Here is a 25,505-nt window from a genome sequence, read left to right as displayed (position 1 = left end):
AGAATTTGGACAAATATGACCATAGTCATATCCACCATTTAGACTTACCATTGGTCTACTTTCCTGGTTATTTAGGTATCAGTATCAGATAGGAAAGATACTAAAAGTAATGTCATAAAATTACATAATATTATAAAACAATACTTTCTACAAATCTCCCAATTAGGCATTATAGAGAAGATAAGGCAGCCCTGTGTAAGGCTAACTAATTGAGAATTAGGTCAGAGCTAAGGCAATTTTGGTACATGAGGTTTCCAAAGAGCATAAATCAGCTTCAGCACTTGGGAGGCTATAGCACACCATCAGTGCCAAGTGTGATGCACAGAGCTACAGATGCTACTCAGCCCCAGGAACTGGTACAGCTTTAGCACCTGGTGCCATTTAAGCTCATGAAGAGCACCAGCCAGCACCAATGGCTTGATGTGGTTCTGGAGGCTGGGGAGGAGGAAGTATGCACTCAATATAAACATGAGTGCCTTCATTTACCACGGGGAACACTGACAACAGTGATGAGGTGGGTGCCTGCAATGTGGTTTCTACAGATAGCAGAGGCCTGTGAGATCTACAAAGCAGAGGAGGCTTCTTTATGAATAGACTTGAGAAAGGCCATGGGATTATGAGAAATAAAGGGAAGCCCTAGAGATTCTGTAATGATAGCTCTGGATGAAAAGCACAGAAGTGCTGCTTTTTCTTGTAGCCTGGTACAGACTATGTTGGCATCCTGACAAACAGCCATGTTTATCACAGTTTACCCTGTAGTCTGAGGTTCTTCCAGCTCCTTATCTCATTATGAGAGGTGCTAATTATTAGAGGCAGAATCCTGCCTTCTTTTAAGTCTCTATTTCCAGTTTTAACAGAACATGAAAATTAAGTTTTCCCTAACAGCAATTAGCATTTCTAGAAGTACAGAGATCAGAAGATATGTTACTGACTTTGATACCAAAGTTCCAACTGACTGTTTAGAGAATAAGTCCAAAACAGCCAGGATGCATTTGATGAAGATGATAAATACTTTAGGTTTTCTAGGGTATGGGGTTCAGGGTGGAAAAGTTGACTGGTCTTAACATATGCTAGGGATTGATGACCATTTGATAACTTGCTGGGCTTTTCTCTTATAGGCTTGCCTTTGTGTGGGATGAAATGGTAGCAGGATACCTTTGAAGTCAATGATACAAATCATAGCAGTCTATTATAAGAAAAAAGGCTTGTTTTCATTCTTCATCATGATGACGTAATTATCTTTCTGGGTCTTCATGGTTAGCCAAATATGCAGTATGTGTGTCAAGAATGATACTCCCACCACCAATGGCCACAACAAGGTACACATGTAACCCTTATACTATGTGTAAGTAGTATTCTAAGACACTCTCCATCTTTGTCTCCCAGTAGCTTAGAGGCTGGGCAACATAGTGGTCTTAGACAAAACTAGGTTTTGCAAATGTGTTTCTAAGACCATTCTTTGTTTCAGAGAAGTTACCCATGTTATAAAAAGCAGAGTTCCTGATCAAGTAAGTTTGGAAGTCACTGAATTTTGCAAGGTAACCATTTCTTCACTGTAGGACCTCTCAATGGGTTGTATATAGAGCTTTCTTGGTGTGTGTGTGTGTTTGCGTGTGCATGCATGTGTGCATGTGTATATGGGACAAAGGTTAACACTTAGTGTTGTCTTCAAGTGCTTCTGCACTTTATACATACTCATATATTAATTTGTGAGAACTTTAGACATGAGTAGCATATCTATATCACCCAATCACCCCTCTCTTCCTATCTCAAAATCCTTCCATGTCCCAACTTCCTAAGTCACACACTGAAATTAATATTGTTCCGTGTATATACAGATGTGTCTATGAGTCTATGAACACACACACACACACACACACACACACACACACACACACACATATGCAGCCTACTGACTTGGTTTAGCAATCCTCATGTGTGCATGTGTCCAGGGGTAATCACTTGAGCCTGGACACCCTGTGCAGGAGCTTGTCTCTGGAGGAGACTGTTCCTCCCTCTTTCAGCAGCCATTGAGCACCTGTCACCTGTCATTCATGGGTGGGGTTATTTGGAATTTTCTCTGTCCATGTTGGCATGCCAACTGGTGTTGTCATAATGCTAATCTTGTTCAGGCAACCATCTTGTTGTGATTTCATCTGTCCATTTTTCCATGTCATGCCCAGAGAACACAATTTAGCAACAGATAGATGTCCTGGACCTCTGGTTGTTACAATCTTTCTGCCCCTTGAACCTTAAATTGTTATTACTGTTGTTAAGAGAAACATGCTGAAGGGACTCAGAGTCCTAGCTTGTCTCTGACTTAGGACAATATTGCAGAAGTAGAGAGATGCATTAGCATGTCAGTCTGTATCAACTTTCCTTTGTCAATTAAAAGGAGCATTAGTGGTAGAATTTTATACTTTGAGTTTCTTCTTTCATAGTTTATTTTTAGTTTTATTCAACAACTTATAATTGAGCACACTAATGGGGTATAATGTGATGCACTGATGTTTTTGATACATGTAGTCATTGTGTGATGATCCAATCAGGGTAACTAGCATTTCTATCACCCTAAACATTTGTAATTTTTTTGATTATAAGAACTTCCATAACCCTGTCCTGTAGTGATCTTGAAAAATGTAATCTGACATTTTAATTTGGTTTGTTTTATTAGTTTATGTTAATATACAAAGCATTGAGCTTAATTTCAACATTTCTATACCCATATATAATGTACTTTGAGTCCTTTTTGCTCTCATTACTTTTATCGTCCTAGATTCCACATATGACAGAAAGCATGAGATATTTGTCTAAGTCTGACTTATCTTACTTAAGATGAATATCTCTAGTTTAATCTACTCTCTTGTAAATGACACAATTTTATTCTTCTTTATGGGTAAATAATTTTACTATACACTTGATATTGTATTTTATTTATTAATTACTCTGTCAAGGACAAGGTTGCCTAATTCTGTAACTTAGCCATTGTGAGTAGTACAGCCATAAACATGGCTGTGCTCTATAGTAAGCTGACTTGGAGCCTTTTGAGTATATACCAAAAGAAAGCACCTTGGCTTTCTGGGAGCAGAAATCCTGAGAGGTGATTTGCACTCCCCTACTACCTGCCTGACAGGTTTCCCCTAATGTCTCACCACCTTGATCTGCAAACTGCTTGAATTCTCCCTCCTCTCCTAGCAAAGAGGTGGCAGTTCATGGTTGGGCATAGTTTTCTAAGACAGATGCCTCATGCCCCATGTGGGAGTCTCATGATGACATTTTCATTCCAGTGGTCATCTATGGAGCACTCATGTCCCCCCCAGTTTCCATAGTCTCATAATTTTAAAAATATATTCCCAGTCAAATCTAGCAGAAAGAAAGGTTCTAATGTAAAATTCTGTCACCTTTGGTAAATTTCACACAAAATACAGAAATTGAGTGAGTTGACATTCATTCTATCCTCAGTGTGCCTTCCTTTACCCAAGTTGTCCTATGTACCCCTGATTTTGATGACAAATAGAAGCCTTGTTCGCATCCTCAGCATTCAACTCTGCTGTGGTTAGAGGAAACAAGGCAGATAATTCTGGACATCAGGTACTTGGTCCTCAGTCTCTCTGAATGACGCGTCAGTGTGTCTTAAAAGATCAACCTCTACTTCATTGTGGTGGCTGATTCTGGTATGCTAGAGGGAAAGGTTAATAATGCCCAGTGGGTTCATTAGCTTTAGCCGAGTCTTTCTTGATGTACTAAAATGGAGTGCCGCTATCACCCACAGCGGCTTTCTCCCTCTGCTCATTAGTTAATGTCAGAGCTTTAACGGTACAGAGCAAAAGAAAGGGGCTGTGTGTTTATGTGTCCCCATTTGCCTTTTCCTCTGCACTCACCAGCTGAGAGTAAATTATTTCTTTCCACAAAGGAAAATGTACCTTAATGATAAAAGTCCTAGCCAGTAAATTGGAAAACCGTGGTTCTTTTATCAGCATCACCTCTCACTTGCTTTACGACCTTGGATTTATGAACTAGATTTTCTGGACCTTTGTGTTTTTTCCCTTATAAGATAGAATAGTTCTGACCTTTTTGTCTCCAAGGGATGTTGAATATACAATGAGATAAGGTAACTGGTCATGATTTGGAGATTGATTATTGCCTTATGGAACTAAGGCAACAAATTTTGATTAGAGATATTATGTTTCCCATCCTATTTAATAAGCTTACAACTTCAAAAAAAGTATAAATTAAACAACTATACACTTTGCAAAAATAAAACGTAGCATTGGGTTGGTATTTTCCAAAAGGTCAAAGAAGAAAAGTACAGCAAAGTATATGTCTGATAGTGCAAATGGATTACTTTCAGAATGATGCTACATTTCCAAATGGACCAGTAGATGTCAGTATTTGACAAGCCCAGAGCTGCTCACAGAGGCTCTGCCTTAGCATCTGGCTCCATTTCAGCTTGCGAGTTCCTCTGCAAAGGAGGGAGAGTTTGTGTGAGCGAAGCTAAGATTTTGCTTTCTCACTTCTTACCCCCTCTTGTAAAAAAAAAAAAACAGCCTGATGCTCTGGGTAAGTCACCGTTATCTTCACTTTCAGTGATTCCCTTTATAGATCTGCAGTCTGCTGAGGAGTTTAAATCGCAAAATTAAACATTTGCTTAGCTCCCTGAAGGCCATATTCTTGTTCTTCATAAAGATGCTTCTCTTTTTCCAGACCAGCCTTCCCATCCTACACTTTGTGTAGCATTAATCAAGTCTAACAAAGGGATACTGCCATTTTAGGTCCAGATTCCATGAGTTCTAGGAAAAGGGGCTTTTTTTTTTCCCTTACGGAGTGACACTAAGATTTTTAGATGAAATTATTATTTTCTAAATATGGCAGGTACTTGGTGTGTCATTTTAAAAAGAAAATGTTCACACTGTGGCTGTGTCAAGCAACTCTTTTCATTTTGCACGTTCACTAAGAGACTTCCAGAAGCAATGCGACTGGCTTCCATCTGTATGTGTGGACTCAAAGCAGCTCACCCTTTCCCGGGGAAGATGTGTTTTCTGTTATGTTCATTTCTTATCATCATCCTGGACCAGGGAGGAAGTCTGTGGCACATTCAGACTACAGCTGTGGACAAGATCAGCTTGGCTCTCTGAGAAAGCTAACTACCACCTCAGGCTTTTGGGATGAAACTTGCTGGGGTGCCACTCTTGGACAGTTTTTAAGGTTAGATAATCAGGATATGTGTGTGTGTGTGTGTGTGTGTGTGTGTGTGTGTGTGTGTGTGTGTGTGTGCATTAGTCATTGACATTGTTCATATGAAAAAACAACTGACAAAAGCAACTTAAAGGGAGAGTTTGTTTTGGGTTCCAGTTCTGGGGTACAGTTTATCATGGGTGGAAAGTCGTGGCATTAGGAATTTAAGGCAGCTTATCACATTGTGTCCTCAGTGAGGAAGCAAAGAGTGATGGAGCTTGTGTCAGCTAGCCTCTTCCTTTTTTGGCAGTCCAAGTACCCAACAAGGGAATGTGCCATCCACTCTTTGAGCGTGGCTCCTTAGTTAATTTAATCAAGCCTATCCTCCCAGGCAGGCCAGGAGGCTTGTTTCCTAGGTGACTCTAGTTCATATCATGTTGACAGTATTGACATTCAGGGCATCCTTAGTTCCCTTCCTAGAGACCCAGCTCAGATGCATTTGGAGGGCATTTGATGGTTTTCTCTCATCCCTTTTGCCCTTGCCCAGATGGACTAAATGGTTTAATGACAAACAGTCACAGTGGCTTTAGACTTTGGTCATGCTTCCTGGAGACTGGTGGAGGTAGTCCGGATGTGATAGCACTTACCAGTGTGGAGTAGTGCCCTGCTGCAGCATCCTCACTGGCTGCTGGCCAAGAGCTGGCTTTATTCTGGGGAATGAGTCATCAAACACAAGCAGCTTGCTCTTGGAGGCAGACTTGGCACCCGTTTCAAGGTCCTCTTGGATCTGGTGTGTGTCTGCTATCTTTTCACTCTGTCTCAACCTCCTAGGCCTCTTCTCTGATGTGTTTGCAGTCTTGGGGAAGCAAAGCCCCTCATTCTCCTAAAGGCTAATATTTTCTTATTTTGATTCAACTTATTCTCGGGCACATATCCATTCCTAACCCCTGAAAGTCCCTGAGCTCGTACACACCAGCTTTCTGTCTAGCATCTTCAGTTTTCTCTCCTTGTGTCTTCCCCTCTGTTTTCCTGCAAGGCATAATTAAGGGTAGTGGTTTAAAAATTTGACATACTTTAGCTATATGCATTCTATCTGATATGGATCAAGTTCCTTTATTTCTTTGAGGCTGTTTCTTTTTAAAAACCATTTGGTATTTTATTTCTAATTCACAGATAATAGCTATGTATTACATATTATAGGATACAGTGTGATATCTCTCTATGGTCACACTGGGTAGTGATTCCATCATGCTGACTACTAAATCCATCACTTCACATACTGCTCTTTCTTTGTATTAGTAACACTCAAGATCTACTCTCAGGATTTTGGAACACACAGGGCATCACTGTTATGGTCACCATCAGTGCTGTACAACCCTTACAGTCCCTACCCTGCTGTGTTTTGTGAGAACTGAAAGAACTGAATGAGGTAATGTATGTAAAGCAACTAACATGTGATTCTCAACCTTCCCAGTACTATGACAGCATCTAATATAGTTCCTCATGTTGTAGTGACCCACAACCATAAAACCGTTTTCATTGCTATTTCATAACTGTGATTCTGCTACTGTTATGAATCATAATGCCAATATTTTGGGAGAGAGAGGTTTGCCAAAGGTGTTGCGACCCACAGGTTGAGAACTACGCAATTAGCCCCTTAAGGAATCCAAGCAATCTGTAGCCGCTGTTGTTAATATTATTGTTGCTATTATTTGAACTGCCTGTGCCTGTACCTTTCACTCTTTTTCTTTTAACTCTTCAGTATTTCTAATGATGGGGTTATTCTTACATTTGTTCACGTGAATGTATTCAGTATCCATTCCCTCTTGTCAACTACACTATGAGTTCTAATGAATTTTCTTTATTTTTTGAAAGCAATATAACATCACTCTGGGAATAAGCTTTATTAGTTACTTTTCCAGGAAATAGATTCAATAAATACAGCACTTTGGGACCATGCGTGTGCTGTTACAAAGGTCCTTTAAGTTTGTAAGTGCTCTTCAGTGATGCTAATCAGGAAAATCTTTCATTGGTGAAATTACTTCTTCAGTCTCCAGAATTGTATTACCTGGGAATACTCTGGGATTCTTTTCAACAATGGCATATGGTTTTGTAGCCATATGATACTCGACATAATAGTGAGTAAACCAGAGAGATATAAGTACATGAGAAACAGTGAAAAGACTGGACCAGCATGCCTTAAAGACCACGTTCCTCCACGGGGCCTATCTTGAAAAAAGTTATTCCAGAATCATTCCAGGGGCCACATCTTGCACAGGGGTAACACGAACTTCCCGAGGCTGAGCTCCTGGTCCTTCAGCCATCACTTCCTCAGCTGCAACATCAGCTGCTTCTTATCTGCCCTGCACCCCACCATGTCGCTGGTGAGCTTGCCCAAGAGACATGGTATGTACCAGAACCCAGGGCCGGTCACTTACCTCTAACGGCCCACTTACCTCTTATTTTCTCTTTCTCTTTTTAAAAAAGATTTATTTATTTCTTAGGTGTACAATGGCCTGCCTGCATATGCGCCTGCCCTCCAGAAGATGGCATCAGATCTCATTATAGATGGTTGTGAGCCACTAGCGGTTGTTAGGAATTGAACTCAGGACCTCTAGGAAAGAGGTGCTTTTAACCTCTGAACCATCTCTTCAGGCCCTCTTTTCTTTTCTTTTTTTGCTTGCAGTATCCTGACTATGTGTTATGGATGCAAAGGCCATCTTAAACACTTCTAAAGAAAAAAAATGGACTACCCCCCCTTCCTAGAATCATTTATAGTCTGAGATATCTTTTTTATTTATTTTCATTGTTCAATTTATACTTCCTTCTTGCATTACTAAAATTGTGATCCTGTTTTTTTTACTTAAAATGCCACGGTTGCCATAATGACATGCAAATACTCATGCTATTCTTTTCATTTATATAACCTTTGGCATGGTACACTTTTTATTATATAGATCCATGTATTTTACATTTGAATGCTTATTTTTGTGTTTCAATTTGCCTTTCTTCTTGTAATATAAGTTCTTGGATATCAGGCAATATGTTGTTATCTACTAAACGCTCTGCAGATACTCAGTGCTGGACTTTCTGCCTCAGTCTATAATTTACTGACTCCCACAGAGAGACTTTCCTGGTCAGTATAAAAGTCAGAGGACTTAAGAATGCTCTGGTACCCTACCCAGATCTAGCCAATGGACAGAATATTCTCCACAGTTGAGTGGAGAGTGGGGTCTGACTTGCACATGAACTCTGGTGCCTCATATTTGACCATGTTCCCTGGAGGGGGAGGCCTGGTGGCACTCAGAGGAAGGATAGCAGGCTACCAAGAAGAGACTTGATACCCTATGAGCATATACAGGGGGAGGAGGTCTCCCTCAGTCACAGTCATAAGGGAGGGGAATAGTGGGAAAATGGGAGGGAGGGAGGAATGGGAGGATACAAGGGATGGGATAACCATTGAGATATAACATGAATGCATTAATAAAAAATTAAAAAGAAGAATGCTCTGGTAAATAGAAGATAGCAGTAGATGATGGAACATCTAACAGATCATTTTTAGAAATTGTTGCAAATAGGTCATGTCCCCATTAGAACGAGGTGAATGGAGACTTGCCTAAAATAAGAGCGTGGCCAAAATGAACTCTGGTGACTTTATGTGGGCAGTGGCTGAAACCACGTGAGACAGGACTTCTGCAACAAATGGTCAGTGGCTTCAATTTTCCATGTGCCAGCAAGGCTAGGTTAGGTTGCTGCAGAGCATTTGGACTGTGTTACAGTATTTTTTTAAAAAGAAGAATTAAATACATATGCTAACAGTTTTTTTGTGGTGCTCTGGATGGAACTCAGGGCTTTATATATATTTTAGGGAAATGTTCTCCTGAGCTACATTTCAGCTCTCATGTCTCAGTATTTTAAACTCTCCAGCAGGGAACTCTTTACAACATATTGTGGGATAAATGAGGAGGTTGCTTTCTTTCTGTCTGAGGCCCATCAATCTTACATATACAACACAAGGCCAAGGTCGGACTGATTCAACTAGTAAAGATCCAGCGAGTCATTTCTAGCTTTCGACAGTGTATCACTTACACAGACAGTGAAAAGAAGAATGAGCCTGACTTGCCAGCACCGTGTGGTCCTTGTCCACACACTGAAAGGCATGACAGGGAAACAAAAGGGACTGGATTGTCGTGATAGGAGTTGTGGGATGCCATGTGTCTAAGTAGTTCATTCTAAGCTGCTGCTTAGCAGTCTTAAACTGTGCAGAGTACATGTTTATGTACATTTATATTGATAAATTTTATTTATACTTTGTAAATTTAAATTCAAATTTATATGTTGTACATCGTACACAAAACGGGTTTATTTTCCTGAAAGGATATAGCAGAAACCCCATAGCTTATCGGAACTCAAGAGCTGATAAGGAACTGTTTCATGTCAGTCATCTCCAAGGAGAGGTTGGGAGACAACGGTGTGATCCCTTCCTAGGAGCTCCTTAAAGGCTTCTGGCCATTCTATGATCCAGGACAGTGTTCGGCAGTCAGTCTACTAAGAGCTATGCTGTTGTTCAAGCTTTGGTCTGTGTGCTCTAATTATATGTGGATGAGGTCACTGGGGTTACTAGCTGGTTTCCCTGCAGGGCCCATTCTGCCTCTGGTTCCATGCCATGGCTTTCTTCTTTCTGTTGAACACTGCACTGGATGCTGTAGAGAGGCAGTAGAACTTACTGCAGCTGCGCTTCTCTGGAGGTTGTACTGAGGTCACCATTGCTGGGAGGATATTGGAGTGAAGGGTCATCAGGGTGCTGCGCCTTCTATTGTAAATGAATGAGTTTGTGGTGGGTCTTGCTATCGATGGCCTTTTAAGCAATACAGTCTTTAAAAATGCACGTATTTATTTAGTTAGTGTCCTGGTTAGCTTTAACTGCCAATTTGACACAGTCTAGAGACATCTGAGAGGAGGAATTCAATAGAAGAATTGTCTAGGTCAGATTGGCCTATGGGGTATTATCTTAATTTTCAGTTAATATAGAAGGACACAACCTACTGTGGGCAGTGCCAGCTCATGGCAGGTGGTACTAGGCTGTATGAAAAAAAAAAAAAACAACTAGCGAAGCCTGAGTCTGCTAGTGAGCCAGAGCCAGAAAGTAACATTCCCCACGGTTCCTTATATACATGGGTTTCTTTTGGCTGTGAAGTGAGTTCCTCAGTCAGACGTAATTGGTATGGAAGAGCAAGCAGTCCTGTTTTCAAGTTTCTGACTGGACTTCTTACCTTGCCTTCTTTTCCTGATAGGCTGTGATATGCAATTGCAAGTGGAAAGAAACCCCTTCCTTCCCTAAGCTGCTTTTGGTCAGGGTGATCTAGCACAGTAACACGAAGGGAAGTGGAACAGGTGGTGCTGGAGATTAAAGCTATGGCCTGGGTCATGTTAGACAAGGTCTCTACCACTGAGCTGTGTCTTTAGCTCTTGTCCAGTTTTGGGTTAGAGCAGGTAGAGAGGGAGGGACAGACACATTCATCTGTTCATTCATTTATTCATGAACTATGTACTAAGTGATTTTTTTTTTTTATGAGCTGGAGACTGTTCTAGACCCATCTGTGAACAAAGCACATATGGTTTGTGTCCTGATGCAATTCTCCTCAAAGGTTGAGAGAGAGGAAGGAAACCATTTAAAAAAGTAAACACACAAAAAATAATCAGATGAAAGCGGGTGCTCACAAGTGTTATGAAGAAAGCAAATTGGCAATGTGCTAGGCCAGACATGCGCTAGCTAGGCAAGCCCTTTTTGAGAAAGGGATATGTGAATTTCACAAGCGTGAGGAGAGACACCATTCTTAGTTGAGGGAATAGCTAGTACTTAGGCAGTGAACAGAGAGACTCAGCATTCTAGGCTGAGAAAACAGAAATAAAGACAAATGGCTCAGAGACCGGTTGTAAAGGAATATGGTAATGAATTTCAGAGAGAAAGAGGAGGCTGCACAACATGGGTTGTTAATTGGACTTCATATATAGCTTTCTAAATATATAGACTCAATATATTTTACATCCCTTGATTAGAACAATTTAAACAAAAGTAAATAGGTATTTGCTTTTGTAAATCACTTTATAGTAAAAATAATAAACCTTTGCTATTCTAAACGTTGAAAAAAATTAAAAAAGAAGGCTGGAAGTGAGGTTGTCAGTCTCTGACATCTATTTTGATATTCATAACCTGACAGAGATGATTGTGAATCCATTTTAGGAGGTAAAGAATCTTTCTTACGTATGCCTCTCTTATATTTATGGTTGTGAGCCTAGCCTTTAACGGCTGAGCCATCTCTCCAGCCCCGTATGCCTCTCTTAATAAAAATTGACAGGTTAATTCACATTAAGGTCTTATTAAGATGTTACAGACTGTATTTTGTGCTTCCTGTGGCTATTTATCTTTTAGAGAAGCCTGTAGGAATAGAACAACAAATTCAAGAAAGAATAATCAAACACTTGGGATTTCAAACTCTGGGCTAGCTAGGTAAATCTCCCCTTCTCCCACTTCTGTTTACATCTTAAATCTCCATCTTTCAGATTCATAATGTCAGGGAGCAAGCCTGACAGTTGACTAGATTCCTGACTAACACGCCTTCCCTGTCCAAGATCTGGAAGTGTTCCAGATGTCTACCTAGCAGCCTGTGTGTGTGGGGGGGTCACCTGCGTTTTTCATCTGCCACTGGAGCCCATTTTCTTGAACTTTTGTTTCCTGCCTGAAGACAGGAATGATTCTTAACCTTCCCTCCCCACCATGAGCTTGGAAGGCTGACAAAGAAGATTAAAATCATTGCCACCAAGTTTTTATCTGCTGTAAGCAAAAAACAGGAAACCAAAAAAAATAAAGGCACAGCATAGCAATTGCTTCTGAGTGGGTAACACCGGAGAAGTTTTTCTTAAAACCTCTTTACCATGTACCTTCCCACCCACACGTTCTTAGTCAGATTTATTTTTTGCATATCAGTTTCTGAGGATGACAAGAAACTTGCCCTTTTCTTAACTATGGTTTTCAGAAGCAGCTTATCCTGCACTTAGTCGAGACCTCTTACCAAACCCGTGGAATAAATACTACCCTGGGCTCAGGGAGTAGGTGTTGAATAGAAATTTTATGACTCATAATGCAGTGTCAAAATAGCACTGCTGATGTATGGGGCTCTTATCAGTTTTGGAAATGACACTAGGAAGAGCCAGATTCCTTCCTGCTTCAAAATATAACTAAAGGAAAGTTCTTGTTTTCTGGATTGTTTGACATCTCTTTGATATTCAAAACCCCATATTGAAAGGTGGTCTTTTTAAAAAGTGAATTAAGCATAGCCTGAAAAGGTCATTGGACAAGGTCCATGGACAAGGAGGCCATGTAAGAATGTAGTCTACCAGGATGGATCGAGAAAACTATTAACATTTCTCCAGCTTTTAACTTAAGCTGTTCTGAAATGAGTATAGGAGTAGAGTTATATGTGGTTTTTTTTTTTTCTAGAGAGGGTTGAGAGTTATGTCATGATATTAAGCAGTTAGGTGACATTCCAGGGCTTAAGCCTTTTCCTATTCTGTCTTTTTTGTAAAAGACAAAATAAACAAATGTGGGTCTTGTGAAAGACCCATGAATTTGAGAGCATCAAGCTCCCCTTGGCGAGAGTACGTCTCTTGTGATATTAGCTTAACAGCTAAACTGTCAGTATGGGTCCTATTAGGACATCCTCTCCCTAGTGTTTGTTTTACATGCTCCCTGGCATGCAAGTGTTCCATGTCAATACCATTCAACAACAAATACTAATCCTCCAGATGCGCGAATCAAGGAAATTACCTGAAAATTAAATGAAATATGTTCCTGTTCCTCATGTATTGAGTGTCAAAGCTAGCATAAACAAAGAAAAAACATAGGCCATTATAAAAGGAGGTGATAGATTAAGTGATTTAAGTAATGAGGTTGGGAAGAGAAGGCGGGAGAAGTCATGTGGGGCAGCAAGGAAAGGGAAGTCTTTCTAGATCAACCTCTCTAACGCTGTGACCATTTAACACAGCTCCTCATGTTGTAGTCAGCCCCCAAACATAAAAATTATTGCTACTTCATAACTGTAATTTTGCTATTGTTATGAATTGTAATGCAAATATGTGCTATGCAGGATATCTGATATGTGACTCCCTCCAAGGGGTTGACACCTGCAGGTTGAGAACCACTGTTCTAGTGGCTATGGGGACTTAAAGGATGACTAGAAAGTACTCAGGTAAAGAGAGACGATTGCACGGAGGTAGAAGACCCAGAGAATCTACGGAGATGTTATTTACTGATGTCTGGGGAGACAGTTATTGCTCAGCAATGTCAGTATCTCTGAATCTGAGCTTTTTTTTGAGGGATTATAGGATCCTGAAGCTAGACCAGCATAGTAGAGCCATAGAGTAACCATCTCAGATTCCAGACAAGATTAGAACTGATTTTCTTAGACTCTTCTTTGCAAGCAACAAAGATTTTTTAAAAAAGATTATCTCAAGTAAAGGGGTAGCAGAAAAGAATTAAAGAGAAATAAGTAAGTTGCAGTATATTTCTATAAGATGTGAATACATTTAGGTAATAACATATGTATGCATAGAAAGGTTTCTGGAAGGATACACACTAAACCTTTATTTATACTAGTTATCTCCAAGGAATAGATTATGGTGATTTTTATACTTTCTAAAATATTTATTTTTGTACTGTTAGAAAACTTTACCCCAAATGTATTTTTTGTAATTTGAGGAAAATAATAATTTATTTTATACCTCCCCCAATAAAGTGATAAGGTAGGAAGAAGTTTCAGGGTAATCAAGAATCAAAGATCAGAAAGCAGAGTGTAATGAGACTTTATGGAAAGGCAGTCGACTCCACGACACCCTCGGGGACCTTAGCAGCAGGATTTTGAGGGCCCCCTTTATGACTTACCATTTTGCTTCTCGGTGCTGTCTTATTTTTTCTGTCTTCTCAGTTTACTTTTCCTATGGTTCCTAGAGTCTGCTTTCCTCATTGCTTCTGCTTCCTTATAATTCCGTTTTGTATGACTCTTTGTCAGACTCTTTCCTATCTCTTCCTTACAGCATTGACTTTTCCCCAGACCTTCTCTTTAGGTATCCATTCAGCACCAACGCCTCTTCTTTGTCTTTTTTCCCCCCTTCCCGCTCTTTCTCTTCTCTGCCTCTGTCTCTTCTTTTATTCATGTCTGTTTTCTTTCCTTCCCGCCTCTCATTTTCTTGAAAGAGAGAGCTCTTAGACCAGGATCCTAATGTTGGCCCCTTGGAGTGTGGCTGGAGTGGTAGGAGATAATAGCAGAGAGATTACATAAGATTCATGCGTACAAATTGCCAATGGATACATGAAAAGTTTATTAGTGGCGCTAACCACCAGGGAACTGCAAATCAAAACCACATGAGATGCCACCTTATATGTTTTAAGACGGCAAGTATAAGTAAGAAAACAACACATAAGTCTTAGTTGAGATGTGGACATGAGACAACTCTGTTACATTGTTGGTAAGTAATTTTAAGTAGTACAGCCACCATGAAAAACAGTATAAAGGCCACCTCCAAATTGAAAATAGAACTATGTTGTGGTTTTGGTCTCATTAACCATAGAGCAAAAGAAAAAGTTTATCAGAGAGGACATGTTCACTCCTGAATTGATGATAGTACTATTTGCAAGAACAAGAGCCATGGCATGGAGATGTTGGTGACAGAAACAACTTCCCATTGAGCTGAGATCTTCCCTTGTGATATTTATCTCAAGGGCTATCTCTCAGCATGGGTCTCATTAGTGCAATCTTCTCATTAGTTATTATTCCACAGCATCATCACAGATGTATGTATGGATGGATAAAGAAATGTGGTGTCTATATAAAAGACACTGCTATTCGGATCCCCTTCCCCAAACAAGGAAACCATACCATTTGTTGACACGAGAACACTGGATAACATTATTCTAAATTAAAAAAGCCAAGTACAGAGTGACAAATACTATACAATTTTCATTACACGTGGAGTCTGAAAAAATAGTAGCCATAAAATCCAGAGAATAGTAGTGGCAGGGGCTCAGATGTGGGTAGGATGGATAGATGTTAAATCAAAGGGTACAAACTTAGTCATAAGATGAGTAAGTGCTGGGACTCTAATGTAGTCCCTGATAGTTTAAGCAATGATGATTTAGATAATCATATAATTCACATTCCTATCAAATAATTACATTATATGCTATTAATATATTTTTCAACTAAATATTTGAAACGAAAAGAGATTTGTTATGGCAGAATTGATGGATCTTGTATATGAGTTTAGGTAGTGATAATGGAACAGAAAAGATGGAAACCAAAGTAGCAAAGAAAAACAAAAGAACAGGAATCAGATTTTTCTGGCTGTAGGAGTTAATGTCAATGTAGGAAGTTAATGTCAATTCCCACAATTTTAAGGGTAGATGAATGGCAGAATGACAAGAAAATTGGGGAAGGATTCAGGACTAGAAGTTAGTGTAGGAAAGAGAATGAATTCTGTTTTTAGTAAGTTTAGTGAATCAACAGATGAATCATACTGGATTTCTCCTGCCTTTTGCACTGTGACCTTTTCCCTGTCTACACACTTGTACACTAACCTAGTGTCTAGGGTAATTTAAGAGATGGAAGCTCTTGCAAATATTTATTAAAAGGGCCACTTGATGTTTCTTTCATCCTTATATAGCTAATTGCTTCCACGCTTCAACGGTTTCTGCCAGGAGAATTAATGAGAGGCGAAAATGTTTGGTGGCTTGGCCCACCCTGTAGGAATCTGATACTGTTATGGTTACTGATTTCAAAGTCTTCAGAAGAGAGAAATGGAGCAAAGATGTAAAGAAATGAAGTGAAGAATTGGAGAAACAATCTTCAGCAAGTTTGAAATAAACTACATATTCATGGCCATTTCATGCTCATTTCGAGAAAAGCATGTTGAGTCAAAAGCATGGAAGCACTTAATGGATGCCCATTAAAAATGATCTCAAGTTAAAGGAGATTTTGTAGAAAAACTACTTGGTAGCTCACTGGCTTGGAGAAAGAATTGAACAACCAGGTCTTTGAAAGGACAAGAATCCAGGCAATGTTTATGTTGGCCTTCAAGACTAAAAGCTAGTGGTTCAAAAACTGTTAGAACTTTCTCTTCCATAATTCTCTCTGCCTTTTCGTTCTGCTTCATTCTCATAGCAGAGGCGGACCCACTCTGGTGCTGAGCATGGCTGTTGCTAGATCTGCATTTACATTCTCATACCCAAGAGGCACAATGTTCCTCTTGGGCAGCTCCAGTTTAAGACGGTTGGCAAAGAGGTTAGATTGGTTTGTCTTGAGTCATGTGACAAATACCAGACTAATAACCTGGCTATCACCACAATCTTTGTTTTCCAGAAAGCTCACATGGAAACAGAGTTGGGTGAGGAAACAGTAAACATTTTTGTAGTATTACCACTTCCTCCCCATTCCTCATTGTTTATCCTACCCTCTACCCCATCACAAAAGGCTGTGTTGGAGTCATATGCAAATTATTTCAATGCCTTAAAAATGCCATTCTTCCTGTTGTTCCCTCAGCTTTGTTTCATTTTCTAGATGCCTCAAATATCTACTCTTATGCTCAAATCTGAGCTCAGTGCTTATTTTTATATGCTCTCACTGTACTCTATTTCTTTCTATGTATGTTTTTGAGACAGGTCTAGTCCATATAGTTCATGCTAGCCTTAGCTTTCTAGGTACTCGTGGCTGGTCTCAAACCCATGATCCTCCTGCCTTAGCCTTTCAAGGTCTTTTTAGATGTTATTTTTGTTGTTGTTGTTGCTTGTGTGCTCTCCACATTAAAATGTTAAGTTACATGAGGGGAATAACTTTGTCTTTCTCAGTCACAAGTCTATCTCTGTTTAGTAATATGTAAGACACATTGTTGGATGTCAGTAAGTATTTGCTAAATTAATCAATAACAGAATAGTTAAGAGTCTCAATTACTGAACTCAGAACTCCTCAGTACAGCTAAACTGGCTGGGTAGCAAGACTCAAGGATCCTCTTGTCTCTGCCTCTCTAGCATTGGGGATATAAACACACACTACTGTGCCTGGCTTTGGATGAGTGCTGGGGAGCTGACTCAGGTCTTCCTCCTTGCATGACAAACACTTCACCCATTGCATCGTCTCCTTAGTCCCTGCTTCTTGATTCATATATTTATAATAATATGCTCTTTTTTGGCACAATTTCAAGGTATGTAGTCCAGGCTGGCCTCAAACTTACAGTCTTCCTGCCTCAAGCCTCCTGAATGCTGTAATATGTGTCACCATGTCTAGTTGTGTGCCCTATTTTTAATTGCAGAAGTTCAGCTTTAAGTTTGCGTACTATGATTCTAGATGGTTAAAATTCAGAGAAAGGTCATGTGATGTGGTATTTTGTGAAATTCTCTAATGGCACCCTGTGAAACATTCTATAGTGCTTTCTGGCTCTTTCAGGATTAAGGATAAGTGAGGCAGAAGTTATAGAACATTCTAATAAATGGTAATAATAAAATTCCTCTGTATTATGCATTTTTGTGAAGTGGCACTTGCCAAATTGTGCTCCCCATCTGTTCCACAAAGTGTGGCTCTACTAAAGACTGTTCCATTGTCAAGTAAGTTTGTGATTCTATATGCTACAAAGCCCTTCTGGAGATTCATTATTTATGCAATCGTTCTGAGAAGTCCTTCCATGGAGTCATCTCTTTAAATTTCTGTAATTCACTTTTCCACAATTTATTTAGCCTCCTTCAGCTGATCAGTTTCTTCAGATGGAAAAAATGTGCCAGAAAAATCAACTAACCCAGACATGCTTATTGAGCTTAATGTAGTTTTGTTTCAGACATGCAAATCAGGAGAAAGTTGTAGAGCTGGGCAGGTTCCGGTCTTAAGCAATTTGGGAATTTAAGTGCTATAGTTACAGAATATTTCTTAGTTATTGGGGCCAGCTTGAAGGACATCATATAAATCTTGATTTCTAAAGTGTGTGATTTTTTCCTGTGGTAAATAATATCTAGCTTCCATGGAATCATAATACATGGAATTATAGATAATCACATCAATAATTATTTGAGAAAGGTATTATCATTTGAGATCATAGATAAAAGGATTAAGAGTTTTCAGAATTAAGCCTGTACCTAAATGCAATAGTACATCTATTCTGTGTGTCCATGTCCATCTGGCTAGATAAGCACAATTTTTTTCATTGCATTTTGATTTTTGGACTTTACTCTGGAACAGCCCTAAGGAGTTTGAGAGGCTCCCCCCAAGGAGGTGTGATGGATAAGGAAGCAAGGTTTTTTTTGGGGGGGGGGAGTGGACCTTTTAAAGTCAGAGAACTGCATTTATACATTAAACCTACTAGGTTTGAGAAAATTATTTCTTTAGAGGAAAGCATTGTTAAATTTTTTTGTGTAAACTTGACAAAAGATTGATTTTCTAGTTTCAGAGCGGAGCAAAGCAGGTACTTTCTCTAAATGAATATAGCTTTACACAGACTCATGGATGATAGTCATAAATGTAAGCAAGCTTTAAAGCCCTTTTTGCTTCCTCAAGAGACCTAGTAGAGAATAAAGGGAGATATTGAGGGCTATGGTTTCTTGCTACTTGAAGATGAAGGATTAGGGCAGTCTTGTAGCGGGGAGGGGTTGGGAGGCAGGCTCAGAAGCTATAGCTGTAGTTGGTGAGGGAACGGTTGCTTGATATCATTTGAGTAGGCTGGTTTGTTATCTGGAACGAGGGAGGCACCTCCCCCTTTTAAATCTCAGTTCTGCCCTCACACACTTTCACCAATTCAAATCTCAGTTCTGCCCTCACACTTTCCCCAATTCACGTAGAGCCATTTGATTATTAGCCATTTTCTCTGTGTGGAAATCAAACAACACCAGGCCTACCTTGATGCTTGTATTCAAGAGGCAGAAGTCTTTCTCAGTTCTCAGGCCATATTAACCCAGTACACCCTTGACAGGTCCAACCCAAAACCCATTTCTTTCACAGAACCCTCTTTGATGTTCTAGTTCTTTCTGAGTAGCTTGTTCTGAAGTTCTAGCAGGAAGCCCTGGGTTTTTCCTCCTCCTTGATAGTAGAAACTATGAGCCTCAATAATTTGGCAAGGGTTGAAAGAAAAGCCCATGAAACAATTGAAGACAGAAGGAAGTCCTCATGTGCAGCTGAATTAGCTGAAGGAAATCCAGTGGTCAATACAGTGATATGACACACACGACCTCCCATCTTACCTTTCCATCTTTGAACTTCCAAAGATCTTATTTATTTTATCAAGATGTCAACTCGGGGATGATAAAGATTTGTTTTGACACATCATTGAGAATACTTTGGCTTTCTACATTAGTGCCCAGGGCCTCCTTTTACATATCCAGAGTATCTTTTATGTATATTAGTCTATCTTTTTCAAAGCCTCTTACTTTTGTAGAATAAAATAATTGGCAGAGGCCATAACATAAAATTTTCTTTTATATTGCCATCAATCTTTGTGAAAAGAAAGAATATCATCTCTCAGAATGCTAAACTGAAAAAAAAAGCTTTAGATTTAGAGAGTAACTTTGAAAATCAGCGTTATACTAATACCTGCTATTTATTGTTTACTATAGAAAGCATTAAGTGAAGTTCATTATTTTATTTAACTGTTGTGCCTATTGTACAGATGAGGAAAGAAGCTCAGAAAAGCTAAGTAGCTTGTCCAAAGTCATCCAGATGGTGTTTGAACTCAGGTCAGTCCTACTATAAATTCCATGAATCCAACCATATGCTGTCCTGCCTTTCTTGTCAGTGTGTTTTATTTACTCTTCATCTGTATGATTTAATTAAATATTTGGCAATGTGCTATCTGGTGGAAATGGCTCTAGAACTGAGACATGACTCTGAAATTTTTCCTTTGCTAGTGATATGACTTTAAATGTATCCATGCCATTTAAGTGAATGGATGAACAAATAAATAACACCTCTTGCAGGAATGTGATAAAGATTAAATATGAACATGCCTAATACATACTGGATGCCAGGTGAAAGTATTTTCCTCTTTGTCCTTCCTTATTTCACACCCTTAGCTTGTGTTTTCCAAAGAAGACTGAAAATAATATAAGGTCATGCGCTTGATTTCTAATGAGGCCTCATAATCATGCAGAGAATGAGGCACATTGTAGGAGGACAACAGATTTGTGTAGACTAAAATGAAGGCATTTGATTAAATTTGACAGTCACAAAATATTCTGAAAGCAAATAGTTAACTGTAACAATATCATTGTTGGTGCTCTTTTACAGCATGTTAACACTTGTACAGATTCATTTCTAAGTGTTTCAGCAAATAAATAACGTCTAACTTCTGACTTGGGAGCTGAGTTATCTTAACTGGAAGCACCTCTATTTTCCTTAGAATTTCATGCCCTTTCTCAAAAGGACCAGTAGCCTTGGATCTGAGAATGACTTTGAAAATCCTTGTCTTGATATTCTTTTTTTAAAAATTTTAATGTTTAAAATTATTATAATTTATTCAGATGACATCTCAATTGTTATTCTCTCATGTGTATCTTTCAGTTCCCACCCACCCTCCCTCTTCCTCCCTATTCCCCTCCCCTAGGTCTGTGGCAGAAGAGGACCTCCTCCCCCACCATATGACCACAGCCAATCAGGTCTCATCTGCATAGCCTGCTTCCCCTTCCTCTGTGTGCCACCAGCCCTCCCCACCAATTATTCTTTATGCTCTAAAATCTTGCTATTTAGGATCTGTGCTTCAACCATTGCTTGAGAACCTGGAAGAGAATTATTCTCAGGCTCAAGGCTATTTTTTTCACTTTGAGAAAAACAGAGTGTAGTCAGATGGCTAGTCAAGTTTAAAAAGTAGGCAGACGATTTGACTAAATTGTCTGTTTGATTAAGTCAATTGACTTGGCTTTTGTAATTAAGGTTACTGAGAGCCTAAATCTTGATGATGTCAGATTTGTGGTTCAATCACTGCCTGAGGACCTGGAAGACAACTTGAGAGACATGGATCAAAAAAAAGGTTCAACATAAGCCAAAATTAATTCTGGCTAGATGCAGATGAAGGAGAGGTAATACTACCCATCATTTCCCAGTCTGTACATTGATCCCCAGTATTTTTTTTTTAATCTCAAAAATCAAAACATCTACCCTTTGGCCAACATATCACTATTTTTAAAATTCTACTCCACTTTTTGACAATAATTGCTCCGCTCTACTTCTAGATTTAAAAATTTTATCATATAGGGCAGTCATTATTTATCTTTCTGTATTTGGCTTATTTTACTTAAAATGATGTCTTCCAGGCACATTCAGTTCTACAGACAAGAGAATTTGATTATTTTTGTGTTCATATAATAGTCTGCCTCATATATATTGCATATATTTATATATGTATGTAAGCTGTATGCCATATAATGTATGTGTATATATACACATATATGTTTGACTCTATTTATTCATCTATAGATTCTCACATTGTTTGTATTTTATATCTTCACCACTATGAATTATATAACAATGAGCATATAAGGTGGATTTATTTCTGAAATCCTGAATTTCTTTATTGTGGCCAGATATGTAGGAAAGAGATTTTGGGATCAAATAATTTTGGAGAATATGTATACTATTTTCCACATGACTGAGTTTGTCCTAATTTACATTCCAACCCCAAATGCACAAGATTTCTCATTCTCTTCATCATTACAAACACTTGTTATTTTGCTTTTAAAGGCACTTTTCATTTACTTTTTGCAGTGCATGGGGATTATCCTAGGATCTTATGCATGCTAGGCAGACAGTCTACCACTGAGCCACATTTCCAGACCACCTCATTTTTTTGAGTTTTACACACACACACACACACACACACACACACACACACACACACGAACTTCTGTAATAATAAGTGATGTTAAACATTTCTTCATGGACTTGCTGGCTTAGATTTAGGAAAACTAAGTGTTTTAGCCATTGTTAATTAGGCTCCTTGGCATTAATTTAGATTTTGGTACTCACATATAGTTGTGTGAGTTCTTTAAATATTATAAAGATAAGCTCCCATTTAGAGAAAAAGTTAAAAGATAATAGCAGATTTTTAAAATAAAGTTGGTGAATGATTTTTATATCAAGAAAGCATAAGGTCTGAGTTGAATAAATAAAATTAAATCTGCTTTAGTACACATATAGAAATTTCATATTACTCAAAATAAAACTCTTCATTGATTGACTTTTTCCACAGAGGTGTTATTCAATAAAGCCAGCATTCAAACTTTGGTTATTTTGTTTTGACAAGGTCTTGCTTTGTAGCATATGCTGGCCTTAAACTTGCAATCTTCTTCCTGACTCAGCTTCACTGGTGGGTTAATAAGCATGCACCACCATGTCCAGTAAATTTAGTACTTCTAATTATTACTATTAAATCAACCATTTCTTAGCTCTCATCTACAGAGAAGGCAATTGATGGCAGAGAGTTGCTTTAGAATTTTTTTTAAAAAGGTTTATTTATTTATTTTATGTATATGAGTGTTCTATCTGCATGTACATTGACACACCAGAAGAGGGCACCAGATTTCATTATAGATGGTTGTGAGCCACCTTGTGGCTTCTGGGAATTGAACTCAGGACCTCTGGAAGAGCAGTCAGTGCTCTTACCACTGAGCCATCTCTCCAGATCTTTCTTTAGAATTTTAATGACAGAAGATCTTAAAGTTATAATGGTCGCTTTACCTTGGAGGTGGGAGAACTCCTGCTGTTAATGGTAAGAGAAGTCATGATGCATTTTAGAAAAATTAATTCATGGATGTTGGACTGTTATTTTTAGAATGGTCAGTAGGTGCTATATAGTTAGCAAGAACATTCACTTATATAGTGCTTTTACACAGTAAGTATAAAAGACATTGCTTTAAGTTCATTATGTTCATTAGCCCATTTAATTCCCAGGCTAATTCAATGAGTCAATTAGTTTATTTTAGATTTTCAGATGAGGAAATTAAGCCATTCAGAGGAGGCAAATGATTTGTCATAGCTATAAAACTAGTAATAGAAGAGTCATGATTTGTATACTAGTAATTTGAATGAAGAGTCCTCAGTGTTTCTATCTGCGCTATATCTACCTGATATTCCTTATACCCATCATAATTCTGGATACATAGTAATATACCTAATAAATGCTTCTTAGATTAATAAAGACACGAATGTTAATAAGCTTGACCTGCAATCCATTTCTAGTGTGCCTGTGTGGACTGAAGTATCTAATTAATAGATAGCTACATAGTTACAGGGAATTATTTTGAAAATAGGGCCAGATTGTTTCTGTGTGATGCCAGAAGTCTGGGCAATCAGAGTTGTGCCTAACTATCTTTTGTGTACATCATCAGCGTTAGTCTGTAGTCTTGGTGATCTGCTGCAGTAGATTTCTTGGTTCTGTGCCCAAGATCCACTGTGACTGAACTCTAGATGCCATCTGTTGACTGGTGACTATATAGGCCCAGCTATAACAAAACTATGAGTAAAAAGAACTTCAATTCAGATTCTATAAAATTTATATTCTGAAATTGTATGTGTATAACACAAAGACAATAAGAATTATAAAAAAAAAAGAATTATCTAGGAACTATCCATACCCTGTCTTTTGGGTGGAAGAGGACATAGAAACAAATATCTCCTGATGTGGTAATACAGCATTCAGCATCATGGTAGAATACAATTGTTGATTTACTGAAAATATAAGATCTTCTGAGAAGTAGTGAGAAATTATATTAGGTTGCTTTCTGTTGCTGTGATAAATACTTGGACCCCCTCAAAATTAAGAGAAAGGGGGTTTATTTTAACTCAATGTTTCAATTATAGAAAATATATTTTTTACTTTTATGTTGTTGTGATAAAATACCATGACAAAAAGCAACTTGAAGAAAATAATTATTTTAGCTTATAGTTTTTGAGAGATAGAGTCCATAATGGCAGGGAAGGCATGGCAGCAGGACCAGGAAGTAGGCCTGATAGCCAGGAAACAGAAAGATCATTCTATCCATATAAAGGAAGGAAGGAAGGAAGGAAGGAGGGAGGGAGGGAGGGAGGAGAGAGAGAGAGAGAGAGAGAGAGAGAGAGAGAGAGAGAGAGAGAGAGAGAGACAGAGACAGAGACAGAGACAGAGACAGAGACAGAGACAGAGACAAAGAGAAGGAAGTAGAGCTAGACTATTAATCCTCAAATCTCATCCACGAGTGACACACATCTTCCACTCAGTTCCACTTCCTAAAATGTTTTTAACATCTCCAAACAAATTCACCATCTAGTGACCAAAAGTTCAAATACATGAGCCTATGTGTGCATTATTCTTTCATTCAAACCACAGGAGTGGGTAAGACATGGCACAGGCAGGGAATGCATGGCAGTAGGAGCCAGAAGCTAGGTGATCACATTGCATCTGTACTGAGGAAGCAGAGAAAGCGAATAGTGAGTGGGATCAAGTTATAAAGTTTGAAGGTACTTACCCAGTCATGTATTTCCTCCATCAAGGCTTCACTTCCTGAAAATTCTATAACCGTCCTAAACAATGTCAACACCTAGAGAACCACGCGTTCATAGACAAGAACAAATGGTGGAAATTTCTTATTCAAACTGCCGCAGAAGCCATCTGTCTCTTAGTCATGAGATCAAACTTGGATCTTGTGTTAGGCCCTTTGTGTATTGTACCTTAGCTTTACCCTTTTAAATGTTTCCTTCAATTAGTTCTTTGAGAATTTCATACCATGTGTTTTGATCACTCCTGCCAGATCAGCTACCATTTACTACCAACCCAACTTTGTGTCTTCTTTTATTACTATCCATTGAGTCTGATTTGTGCTTCCCATATTTTCTTAAATGTGTGGCATTTCACTGGAGTTTGGATGTCTCAGAGGGGCCCAAGCCCTTAAACAAAACCGACTCTCCATTGCCCAGCAGCTGTCCATTGCCAAAAGCTCTTTGGATAGGTGTGGGGGTTTCATCCACACTACCTTTCTCCATGAGAATTTGGTCTGACTTGACCTGGCACAGGTCTTGCGTATGCTGCCAACAACCACTGTGAGTTCACATGTGCTGCCTTGTTGTGTCCTTATAGCTATCCACCACGTCTGGCTCTTAAACTCTTTCTACCCTTTCTTCCTTGAGCTTTAGGACGAAGGAATGTGACATACATGTTCTATTTAGGAATGGGTATTACAAAGTCACCTATTCTCTATATTTTAACTCTCCATGTTTATCACCATCTACTTCAAGGAGATGTTTCTCTGGTGAAGACTGAGAAATGTGTTAATC

General features: G+C 38.9%; 1 protein-coding gene across 2 annotated transcripts in view; it reads left to right on the top strand.

Moving 5' to 3' along the window:
- The window catches only part of LOC311601371 (uncharacterized protein), a 128,613-nt gene that overhangs the window by 14,327 nt on the left and 88,781 nt on the right, over positions 1 to 25,505 (top strand). The window contains exon 1 of one of the 2 annotated variants that reach the window (XM_084788760.1): positions 5,075 to 5,205. The exons of the other annotated variant lie outside the window; for it this stretch is intronic. The gene's annotated coding sequence lies outside the window, so the exon portion shown is untranslated. Of the gene's footprint in view, positions 1 to 5,074; positions 5,206 to 25,505 lie in introns of those variants that run through there. 2 annotated transcript variants of the gene reach the window in all.

This window comes from Acomys minous (genome assembly GCF_964271855.1).
Source record: "Acomys minous genome assembly, chromosome: 7".
Taxonomy (NCBI): Eukaryota; Metazoa; Chordata; class Mammalia; order Rodentia; family Muridae; genus Acomys; species Acomys minous.
Note: the sequence above shows the minus strand (reverse complement) of the source record. Positions and strands in the feature narration are given on the sequence as shown.